This window comes from Somniosus microcephalus, chromosome 13, assembly GCF_052327205.1.
Source record: "Somniosus microcephalus isolate GS21.2 chromosome 13, FLI_Smic_1.0, whole genome shotgun sequence".
Classification (NCBI taxonomy): domain Eukaryota; kingdom Metazoa; phylum Chordata; class Chondrichthyes; order Squaliformes; family Somniosidae; genus Somniosus; species Somniosus microcephalus.
In genome coordinates this window covers 8,459,785-8,471,192 of record NC_140999.1, presented here as the reverse complement: position 1 = coordinate 8,471,192, position 11,408 = coordinate 8,459,785, and positions in this window count along the sequence as shown.

Below are 11,408 nucleotides of genomic sequence, written 5' to 3'. Positions count from 1 at the left end.
AAATTCATGGAAACTCGAGCACAAGTGTTTTTGGACGTAACCCAGCTACGGTTAAAATTCCCCCATCTTTTGCGCCGGTTCGGTCGGTTCCGCCCGGATTGCGCTGGGCTTGAAACTGGAGGAAACGTCCCCCCGGCCCCCCCAGATTTTTACCACCTACTCCAGTAACAATTTCCGCTCGGACCTAACAAGACCACAGCCCCGGAACCAAGGCCAGTTTGATTTCTAAGCAGGCTGGGCAGGATTGACCTACGCAAGAGATAAAAAGAAACATATCCATTCACCACATCACGTATTTGAGAAGAACATTTCAAACCAGTTGCTCCGTCCGTTCTGCCTGAATAACTCCGGGGTTAAAAATCCTCAGACCTGCTGCAAGGAAGTGGGAATTCCCGCTCCACCGCTGACCTTTAACCCAGAGTATCCGGGGTCAGGGCAGGGTCATTTATTGTACAGATGCCTGCACCGGTACGGAGACCTCTTGGGCACCTGCGGGGGGAGGGGTGAGGGGGGCTGGGGGTGGGGTTGCATGCGGAGAAGGGGCGCCTGTACGGCTGCTTACGGCGAGACCACCCGCCCCCGCCCCACCGAAAACTCTTAGCGGCCCAATTCACTGGTCCATAGTGTTAGTGAATCAATTCTGTGGTCTTCCAGGCCATGACCCCCAACCCCCTGTTATAAATCTCATCATCAAGAAAATCCTTATGAAATAACACTGGACGGCCAGCTGGTGGCACCGTCCAAGGAGTATAAATACTCGGGCGTGGGCCCCAGCTTTCCAGGGGCATTTTGTAAGACGAGGAACTAGTGAAGTACAACTAGACCTCCATGTTCTGAAACAAGTTGATTAAAGCCTTGCTGTATACTCAAACCAAGTGAGTAGTGAGTTTTATTACGTCACCCCCCCTCCATCGGCGGGTCACACTTGCCCCCTTCCAAGGACCTGGATGCTGGTTTCTTCCGAACATCCCAGGTTGCCGGGTGCAAAGGAGGTGGGAGCAATGGGAGATCTGGCCAGGGGCGGGTGGGGAAGCCCTTTCTAGTGACATCACAGGCCCGATGGAACGTCCACCCACCCCAGAACCCAGTGGACATTCTTGTATCCTCTTCTGACCCCCGCCCCATTCTCTTGCCTGTTCTGCTGTCCTCCTGCCCGTTTGACGCACGTGTTACTCAGAGGCCAGCGCGCGACCTACTTCGGCTGACACCTACGTGCCAAAATGAGCCGCCAGGGACAGCTGGCTCCAGCAAAGTATCATTCTTTGATTCCATGATGCTTCAGATGACATATTTGGCCCTTAAGGGTTCCCAGTACGCACTTTTAAGACGGACTTAGTTGAACTCCAGCCCCGTGTTGCTTATGATATCAGTGAGAGGCTCAAGGCAAACAACATATTATCATAATTCCTTGAAAGAATATCTTTTTCTCAAAGCACAGCTAATATCAAGAGGTAACAATTCTGATCTTGGCACACAAACATGGACCAGCCAAATGTAAAAAGGGATAACTTCTCGTAAGCTATGAGGCAATAAGTGTTAATGAAAACAAACACAAGCCTGGCACACTGTAGGACCAGTATCTCCGGGTTAACAGCCATCTGACATATCTGCACCCAAGCGATAAAGGGTGAAAACCCTGAAAACAATGTGTTATTGTATTATGTGGAGAGGAGTGTTACATCCCAGTAACCGAGTGTGTGTTATATATATATGTACAGGAGTGTTAGAACCCAGAAACCGAGAGTGTGTTATATATATGTACAGGGGTGTTAGCACCCAGTAACCGAGAGTGTGTTATATATATGTACAGGGGTGTTAGAACCCAGTAACCGAGAGTGTGTTATTATATATATGTACAGGGGTGTTAGAACCCAGTAACCGAGAGTGTGTTATTTATATATATGTACAGGAGTGTTTGAACCCAGTAACTGAGTGTGTGTTATATATATGTACAGGAGTGTTTGAACCCAGTAACTGAGTGTGTGTTATATATATGTACAGGAGTGTTTGAACCCAGTAACTGAGTGCGTGTTATATATATGTACAGGAGTGTTAGAACCCAGTAACTGAGAGTGTGTTATATATATGTATGTACGGGAGTGTTAGAACCCAGTAACTGAGTGCGTGTTATATATATGTACGGGAGTGTTAGAACCCGGTAAAGAACAGAAGAACTTGCATTTCTATAGCGCCTTTCATGACCTCAGAACGTCCCAAAGTGTTTTACAGCCAATTAAGTACTTTTTGAAGTGTAGTCACTGTTGTAATGTAGGAAAATGCGGCAGCCAATTTGCACACAGCAAGCTCCCACAAACAGCAATATGATAATGACCAGATCATCTGTTTCAGAGATGTTGGCTAAGGTATAAATATTGGCCAGGACACCCGGGAGAACTCCACTGCTCTTCTTCGAACAGTGTTGTGGAATCTTTTATGTCCACCTGAGAGAGCAGACGGGGCCTCGGTTTAACGTCTCATCCGAAAGACGGCACCTCCGACAGTGCAGCGCTCCCTCAGCACTGCAGTGGGAGTGTCAGCCTAGCTTATGTGCTCAAGTCTCTGGAGTGGGACTTGAACCCACAACCTTCTGACTCAGAGGCGAGAGTGCTGCCCACTGAGCCCTGGCTGACAGGATTACCAGAGCACTGTAATGAGAATGTATTATATAAATACGTACATGGATGTTAGATCCCAATAACATAAATAACTACTCACTTTAGGAGATATATAGATAGATTATATAATAGAAAATATACTTATATTCAGTCCCCCTTTTTAACTTCATGCAATCTGTTGTTTTAAGTGTTAAAACGTTTTACAATTTGAGGATAGCTGGTTGGAGTGTAGGAGTTTCCCTGCAGTACTGAGACACACAAAACTAAGGCGCTACAGCGCCACTACTGGTCCGAGGATGCAATTACAGAGTGACAGGTTTACATAGGCAGTTCCCATTATAAATGGAAATTATAATGGTAAAAAATTGCCACAAAAGTGTAACAGAAACACAACAACAGGAAGTAAGGTTTGGTAGACAGGAAGTGAAATGAATCTTGTCATTCATGTGGAAATGACTTATGAAGTAATACTGGGCAGCCTGCTGGTGGCACTGTCCAGGGAGAGTATAAATACTCGGGCATGGGCCCAGCTTGCTCTGGACATTCTTTAACAGGAACTAGTGAAGGACACAACTAGACCTCCATGTTGAAAAACAGTTGATTAAAGCTTTGTTTAATACTCAGACCAAGTGCCTAGTAGTTTTCTTACATCAGGAAGGGCATGTACACATACGGTTTGTAATAAGATATAAAACATACAGGAATGTTAGAGCCCAATATATATATAAAACAGGCGGATTATGTTGGATTCTTGTGTCAGTTCCTGATATTTCCTTTTTTTGTTTGATTTTAACCTTCTGCCCTTCCACGATTGTTGTTCATTTCTAAATTTCAAAATAAAAATATATTTTATAAAATTGCTGTTCCACCCACCAAACGGAATTTGTCCCACCGCAACTTCTTTCCTCACTTGTTGTTTTGAAGAACCGGCTTTGTGTGGCCCAGGTTGAGTTCTCTGGGTTGTGCTGAATTAATTGGGGGAAGCATAGATAGATAGATTTATACAGCACGGAAAGAGGCCCTTCGGCCCATCGTGTCCGCGCCGGCCATCAAGCCCTGTCTATTCTAATCCCATTTTCCAGCACTTGGTCCGTAGCCTTGTATGCTATTACGTTTCAAGTGCTCATCTAAATGCTTCTTGAATGTTGTGAGGGTTCCGGCCTCTACCACCCTTTCAGGCAGTGAGTTCCAGATTCCAACCACCCTCTGGGTGAAAAAGTTTTTCCTCAAATCCCCTCTAAACCTCATGCCCCTTACCTTGAAACTATGCCCCCTGGTTATTGACCCCTCTACTAAGGGGAAAAGTTCCTTTCTATCTACCCTATCTATGCCCCTCATAATTTTGTACACCTCAATCAGGTCCCCCTTCAGCCTTCTCTGCTCTAAGGAAAACAACCCCAGCCTGTCCAGTCTCTCTTCATAGCTGAAGCGCTCCAGCCCAGGTAACGTCCTGGTGAATCTCCTCTGCACCCTCTCCAATGCAATCACATCCTTCCTATAGTGTGGCGACCAGAACTGCACACAGTATTCCAGCTGTGGCCTAACTAGCGTTTTGTACAGCTCCATCATAGCCTCCCTGCTCTTAGAGCAGTAAGGGCCTCTACCTTTGTTCTCAGCCCTCCTGGACTGGTCAGGAGAGAGATCAGCCAAGGGTTTCCCTCTCCTGATTGTTGGATCAACCGCTGGAAGTGCGAATGTTGGCGGAGGACTGGATTGGGCCCATGGGTAGTTGCCTGTCTTGGCTCACATCAGTACAATGGCCGTTTGGGTAAGACACACGGGGGCTGCCAGTGCACCTGGAACTCTACCTCAGCACGAGCCAACATCTTCAGGAGAGAAAGGGAGAAAATTGCCAGTACACGTGATACATGAAGTGATAGATTTTGGTAGGAAGAATGAGGAGAGGCAATAAGAACTAAATGGTACAATTTTAAAATGGGTGCAGGAACAGAGAGACCTGAGGCGTACGCGCACAAATCTCTGAAGGTGGCAGGACAGGATGAGAAGGCTGTTAAAAAGCATACAGGATCCTTGGCTTTATTAATAGAGGCAGAGAGCACAAAAGCAAGGAAGTTATGCTAAACCTTTAGAAAACACTGGTTAGGCCTCAGCTGGAATATTGTGTCCAATTCTGGGCACCGCACTTTAGGAAGGATGTCAAGATCTTGAGAGGGTGCAGAGGAGATTTACTAGAATGGTACTGGGGATGAGGGACTTCAGTTATGTGGAGAGACTGGAGAAGCTGGGGTTGTTCTCCTCAGAGCAGAAAAGGTTAAGAGGAGATTTGATAGAGATGTTCAAAATCACAGTGTTGATAGAGTAAATAAGGAGAAACTGTTTCCAGTGGCAGGGGAGTGGGTAACCAGAGGACACAGATTTAAGGTGATTGGCAAAAGAACCAGAGGGGAGATGAGGAAACTTTTTTGACGCAGCGAGTTGTTGTGATCTGGAACGCGCTGCCTGAAAGGGCGGTGGGAGCAGATTCAATAGTAACTTTCAAAAGAGAATTGGATAAATACTTGAAGGAAAAAAATGTGCAGGGCTGTGGGGAAAGAGCAGGGGGGAGTGGGACTAATTGGAGAGCTCGTTCAAAGAGCTGACACAGGCACGACGGGCCGAATGGCCTCTTTCTGTTTTGTAAGATTCTATGATGTGATCTCCTGCACTGGTTTCAATTGCCTGAGAGGGTCAGAGGGGAATTTCCCAGATTAGTTTTTCCTTTTTTGGGCCCTGGGATTTTTTTCCTTTTTTTTGCCTCTCCCAGGAGATGACATGGCTGTCGGGGGTGGGGAGAGAAGAAGTTCTGGTGCTTCAGCCATCACGGTGTACGGGGCAGGCTCGATGGACCAGCTGGGCTTTTCCTGCCCGTCAATTCCGTGTGTTCGAAGGATCTGCTGATACCTGTGGGAATGATCATCGATATTGCATTTGTGCCCTGGCCCTTGTGGGCCCTAATGTGCTAAATTATCAATCTATGACTGCAATTGGGGATCAATCGTTCTGTCCAGACATTAGCCCTATGAGCAGGGCACTGTGGCTGTCCATGGTGTACTGCCCGCTACCCTTGTTCAGTCGCCCCTTCCACCCAGCGTTGAACTGTTTCCAAAACAAAAAGAAAATACTGCAGCCGCTGAAGGTAAGCATGCAGGTGCAGCAGGCGGTTAAGAAGGCAAATGGTATGTTGGCCTTCATAGCGAGAGGATTCGAGTACAGGAGCAAGGATGTCTTGCTGCAGTTGTGCAGGGCCTTGGTGAGACCACATCCTGAGTATTGTGTGCAGTTTTGGTCGCCTTATCTGAGGAAGGATGTTCTTGCCATGGAGGGAGTGCAGCGAAGATTCACCAGGCTGATACCTGGGATGGCAGGTATGACGTATGAGGAGAGATTGGGTCGATTGGGCTTGTACTCACTGGAGTTTAGAAGAATGAGAGGGGATCTCATTGAAACTTATAAAATTCTAACAGGACTGGACAGACTAGATGCAGGAAGGATGTTCCTGATGGTCGGGGAGTCTAGAACCAGGGGTCACAGTCTAAAGATAAGGGGTAAGCCATTTAGGACAGAGATGAGGAGGAATTTCTTCACCCAGAGAGTGGTGAACCTGTGGAATTCTCTACCACAGAAGCAGTAGAGGCCAATTCATTAAATATATTCAAGAAGGAGTTGGATATATTTCTTAAGGCTAAAGGGATCAAGGGATATGGGGAGAAGGCAGGGACAGGGTACTGAATTTGGATGATCAGCCATGATCTCATTGAATGGCGGAGCGGGCTCGAGGGGCCGAATGGCCTACTCCTGCTCCTATCTTCTATGTTTCTATGTTTCTAAATATGAAATAAAAACAGAAAATGCTGGAGATACTCAGCAGGTCAGGCAGCATCTGTGACGAGAGAAACAGAGTTAACGTTTCAGGTCGATGACCTTTCGTCAGAACTGGAAAAAAAGCAGGAAATGGAACAGATTTTTAAGCCAGTTTAGGGGCTGGTAAAGGGGGAGGGGATGAAAGAACAAAAGGGAAGGTCAGTGATAGGATAGAAGGCAGGAAAGGTTAAGAGACGTTAAGAGGTATTCAAGGCGAGAGGAGATGGTAATGGGGCAGGTTAAGAAACAAAGGATGGCTCTAGATGAAGGTGAATTGCGCTGGCAGAGTGAAAGAGAGCTGCCATGTGGGAGAGAAGAACAGACACAAACAAAAAGTGTGGATAAAAAATATATACATGATAGGGGCCGAGGTTATGATCTGAAATTGTTGAACTCTATGTTGAACTGTTTCCATTTGTGTTAAGACCATGGCAATCTTCCAAATGCAGGCTTCTGATTGGCTGGAATAGGGTCTTCAGTTCCAGTTTTCAGCCAATGATAAACCTATTTGTTTGTGGCAAATGGGAGCCAGAAGCAAGAAGCATATAGGTTAATAAAAGCCTTTCGATTCAATGTAGAAACAGGTTAGATTAGATTAAAAATTCTTTTTTACCCGGCACCGACGGGACCGGCGTGGTGCCGGTTGATCAAGAAGTCCGGATTACAGAGAGGTATACTTACCAAGGTACGAGAGCCCCGTACACAGCCACAGATCCAGGCATCCCTGCTGCATGGCAACAGGTGCAGGAACCCCGGTTACACGACCACTAATATGAAGTAAAACTTACCTGAACCTACTCCTGAATTTTGCCGGTTAAGAGAGGTTTCCGGTTATTTAGGTGCCGGTTAAAAGAGTTTCCTATATAAAGATAATAAAAGTATTGCATTTCTACAGCACCTTTCACGATCTCAGGTTGTCCCAAAGTGCCTCAGAGCCAGTGAAGTAGTATTGCGTGTCGTCACTGTTGTAATGTAGGAAATGCGACAGTCAATTTGCGCACAGCAAGCTCCCACAAACAGCAATGTGATAATGACCAGGTCATCTGTTTTAGTGATGTTGATTGAGGGATAAATATTGGCCTTAACTGCCCTCTGAGCTGGTCCAGCAAGCCACGCCGTTACCTTCTCTGGACCACTAGGGATGGCCAATAAGTGCCGGCCTTGGCTGTGATGCCCACGTCCCGTGAATTCATTGTTCCTTTAAAAGTTACCTTTCGGGGCCATTTAGCGAGACTGCGGTGTGGGAGGACCGACCTTCGCCCGCCCTCAGCTTGGACTTGGATTTGAACCCTGATGTCAGAGGTGAAAGGCCAGAGTTTAACCAACCAGCCCGCCGAGGCCCCCCCACGAGAGCTGATTCTGGATCATCAGCTGAAAACAAACCGCAACGAGGGTGGGGAAGGATATTCCGGAACTATTGGCGCTCCAAGAGTTAAACGGCCCGAGTTAATCTTTGGGAGTAATTTAAAATGCAACGTAGTCATTAGCGCTTGCACTGAAATATTTAACATATCCTTCAACCGTGCTGATGCTGCCTCCCATCCGATGCGTGCTGCACTAGAACTTGCTGTATTCCACAATTTGCCTGGGGTACTTGTGCCAAACTAGATACTGCTATTCTGCAAAGTCCTGTAGCACAAGATAAGTGATTTCGTAAAAAAAAAAGCAAGGTTATTTTATGCTGGCTACTGGCTGAAGTTATTTTGTAAACAGAGTTTCCTCACAGTGCCGGTACTTTGGTTGGAAAGTAAACAGCCTGGCGGGCGAGACACTGGTCTTTCCGTGCTCGGTTTAACGTCTCATCCGAAAGACGGCACCTCCGACGGTGCGGCACCTCCCTCAGCACTGCACCGGGAGTGACGGCCTGGATTTTTGTGCTCAAGTCTCTGGAGTGGGACTCGAACCCACAACCTTCTGACTCAGAGGCGAGAGAGTGCTGCCCAAAAATAAACCCAACTCACTCATGTTTGACACATGTTCCCACTGTCTCGCTCTGTTTCTGTCTCTTTCTCTTAGTATCTCTTCCTCTCTCTTGCTGTCTCTGTGCCTCCCTCTCTCTCTCTCTCGCTCTCTCACTTTCTCTATTGTAAGGTAGGAAACGCGGCTTCTATTTTTGCGCACAGCAAGATCCCACAAACAGCCTTTACTGTCTCTCTCTTCCTGTTTTTCTCTCTTACCGTCTCTCTCTCTCTCTCTTTCTGTTACTGTCTCGGTTCCTATCTCAGCCTCTCTCTGTTTCTCTGTCAGCTGCCCATAGCATCAGAGTTCAATAGTGGCGTCAAACTGAGGGAGATCCCTGGAGCCGAGGACTGAGTAATGAGCAAAGACATGGGGTTTTTCTGCCTTGAAAGGAGGGGGACTGAGAGAGGGCTTGATAGTGGTGAAGGAGGTAGGAAACGGGGATGGGAATAGTAAATCGCTGCTCCAAGTTAAGCCAAACCAGTAGAACAAGGCAGGTGAGGCTAAAATTGGTGAAGGCCAACTTGGAACAGATGTTAGGAAGCAATTCATGATGGAGCATCAACGCTTTGAATGGCCTTCTGGGCAAGGAAGGTAAAGAAAGACTTGCATTTCTATAGCGCCTTTCATGACCACCGGACATCCCAAAGCACTTTACAGTCAATGAAGCACTTTTTGAAGTGTAGTCACTGTTGTAATGTAGGAAACTCGGCAGCCAATTTGCACACAGCAAGCTCCCACAAACAGCAACGTGATAATGACCGGATCATCTGTTTTTATTCATTGAGGGATAAATATTGGCCCCAGGACACCAGGGAGAACTCCCCCTGCTCTTCTTCAAAATAGTGTCATGGGATCTTTTACATCCAGCTGAGAGAGCAGACGGGGCCTCGGTTTAACATCTCATCCGAAAGATGGCACCTCCGACAGTGCAGCGCTCCCTCAGTACTGCATAGAAACATAGAAGATAGGAGCAGGAGTAGGCCATTCGGCCCCTCGAGCCTGCTCCGCCATTTAATGAGATCATGGCTGATCATCCAAACTCAGTACCCTGTCCCTGCTTTCTCCCCATATCCCTTTAGCCTTAAGAAATATATCTAACTCCTTCTTGAATATATTTAATGAATTGGCCTCAACTGCCTTCTGTGGTAGAGAATTCCACAGGTTCACCACTCTCTGAGTGAAGAAATTCCTCCTCATCTCTGTCCTAAATGGCCTACCCCTTATCCTTAGACTGTGACCCCTGGTTCTGGACTCCCCCACCATCGGGAACATCCTTCCTGCATCTAGTCTGTCTAGTCCTGTTAGAATTTTATAAGTTTCAATGAGTACTGCACTGGGAGTGTCAGCCTAGATTTTTTTGCATTCAAGTCTCTGGAGTGGGATTTGAACCCACAACCTTCTGACTCAGAGGCAAAGGGTGCTGCCCACTTTTTTTATTTTTTATTAATCTACTTTATTGAACATTAACAACATCGTGATCATTTCATTGTATGATACAAATCAATTCCGCCGCTCTGCACAGCCATTCTGCCACCACATTTTAACATCAAAACCTGAAGTTTAATTTGTCACCTGTAACATATATTAATCGATTGTACTTTAAAAATTGAGGGTGCTGCCCACTGAGCCGCCCACTGAGCCACGGCTGGTACAGGCGGTAAACAGCTCACACTGATTCAATTGGCAACTGCATAAAATAAGGGGTTGCGGGGGGCGGGGGGGGGCGGTGGAGAAACTGTAAGGTTATTGTTCCTAAACATTGAGCTAAGATGAACTGAATGGCTTTTCTCCAACTCTATCCATTTGAGAAGGATTTGGCCGGGTAGATACAGAGAAGCTATTTCCTCTGGCGAGGGAGTGAAGAATGAGGAGACATTAGAGCCAGGCTGTTCAGTGGGGAAATCAGCAAGTACGTTTTCACACAATGGGGAGTGGAAATCTGGAACTCGCTCCTCCCTGAAAGGGCTGTGGGTGCTGGGGGTGGGGGTGGGGGGGGGGTCAAGGGGAACTTTCTAGACGGAGATCGTTAGATTTTTGTTGGGTGAGGGGCATCAAGGGATAGGGAGCTAAGGCGGGTAAATGGAGCTGGGGTACAGATCAGCCGTGATCTAATTGAATGGCGGGGCAGGCCCGAGGGGCTGAATGGACTCCTCCTGTGCCTACGATTGATGTTTAAATCACTTGATTGCACGCTGGGCGGGCGAAGGGGTGGGGGGGGAGGTGGAGTTTTGCCATTTTCCAATGAAGCCACCAGGTGGTGCTATTTGTCTTTAATTCAAGATCGGGCCCCAAGCTTATCCTGAGCGAATCATCGAATGGTTACAGCACAGAAGGGAGGCCATTCGGCCCGTCCAGCCCGTGCCGGCTCTCTGCAAGAGTACCTCAGTTAGTCCCGCTCCCCCGCTCTTTCCCCGTAGCCCTGCACATTTATTTCCTTCAGGTACTTATCCAGTTCTCTTTTGAAAGCCACGATTGAATCTGCCTCCACTCTCAGGCAGTGCATTCCAGATCCTCACCACTCACTGCGTAAAAAGGTTTTTCCTCACGTCGCCTTTGGTTCTTTTGCCAATCACCTTAAATCTGTGTCCTCTGGTTCTCAACCCTTCTGCCAATGGGAACAGTTTTTCTCTATCTACTCTGTCCAGACCTCTCATGATTTTGAAACAGCTCTATCAAATCTCCTCTCATAAGAACATAAGAAATAGGAGCAGGAGTAGGCCAATCGGCCCCTCGAGCCTGCTCCACCATTCAATAAGATCATGGCTGATCTGATCCTAACCTCAAATCTTCTATCACTCTGCATCCACCTGAACCCATGTGATCTCCCGGGAGAGGCGAAAAACCAGATAAAAAACCCAATGGCCAATTTGGGAGAAAAAATCTGGGAAATTCCTCTCCGACCCATCTAGGCGATCGAAACTCTTCCAGGAGATCACTCTGTCCCTATATTTTCTACAGTACTTACCTTCT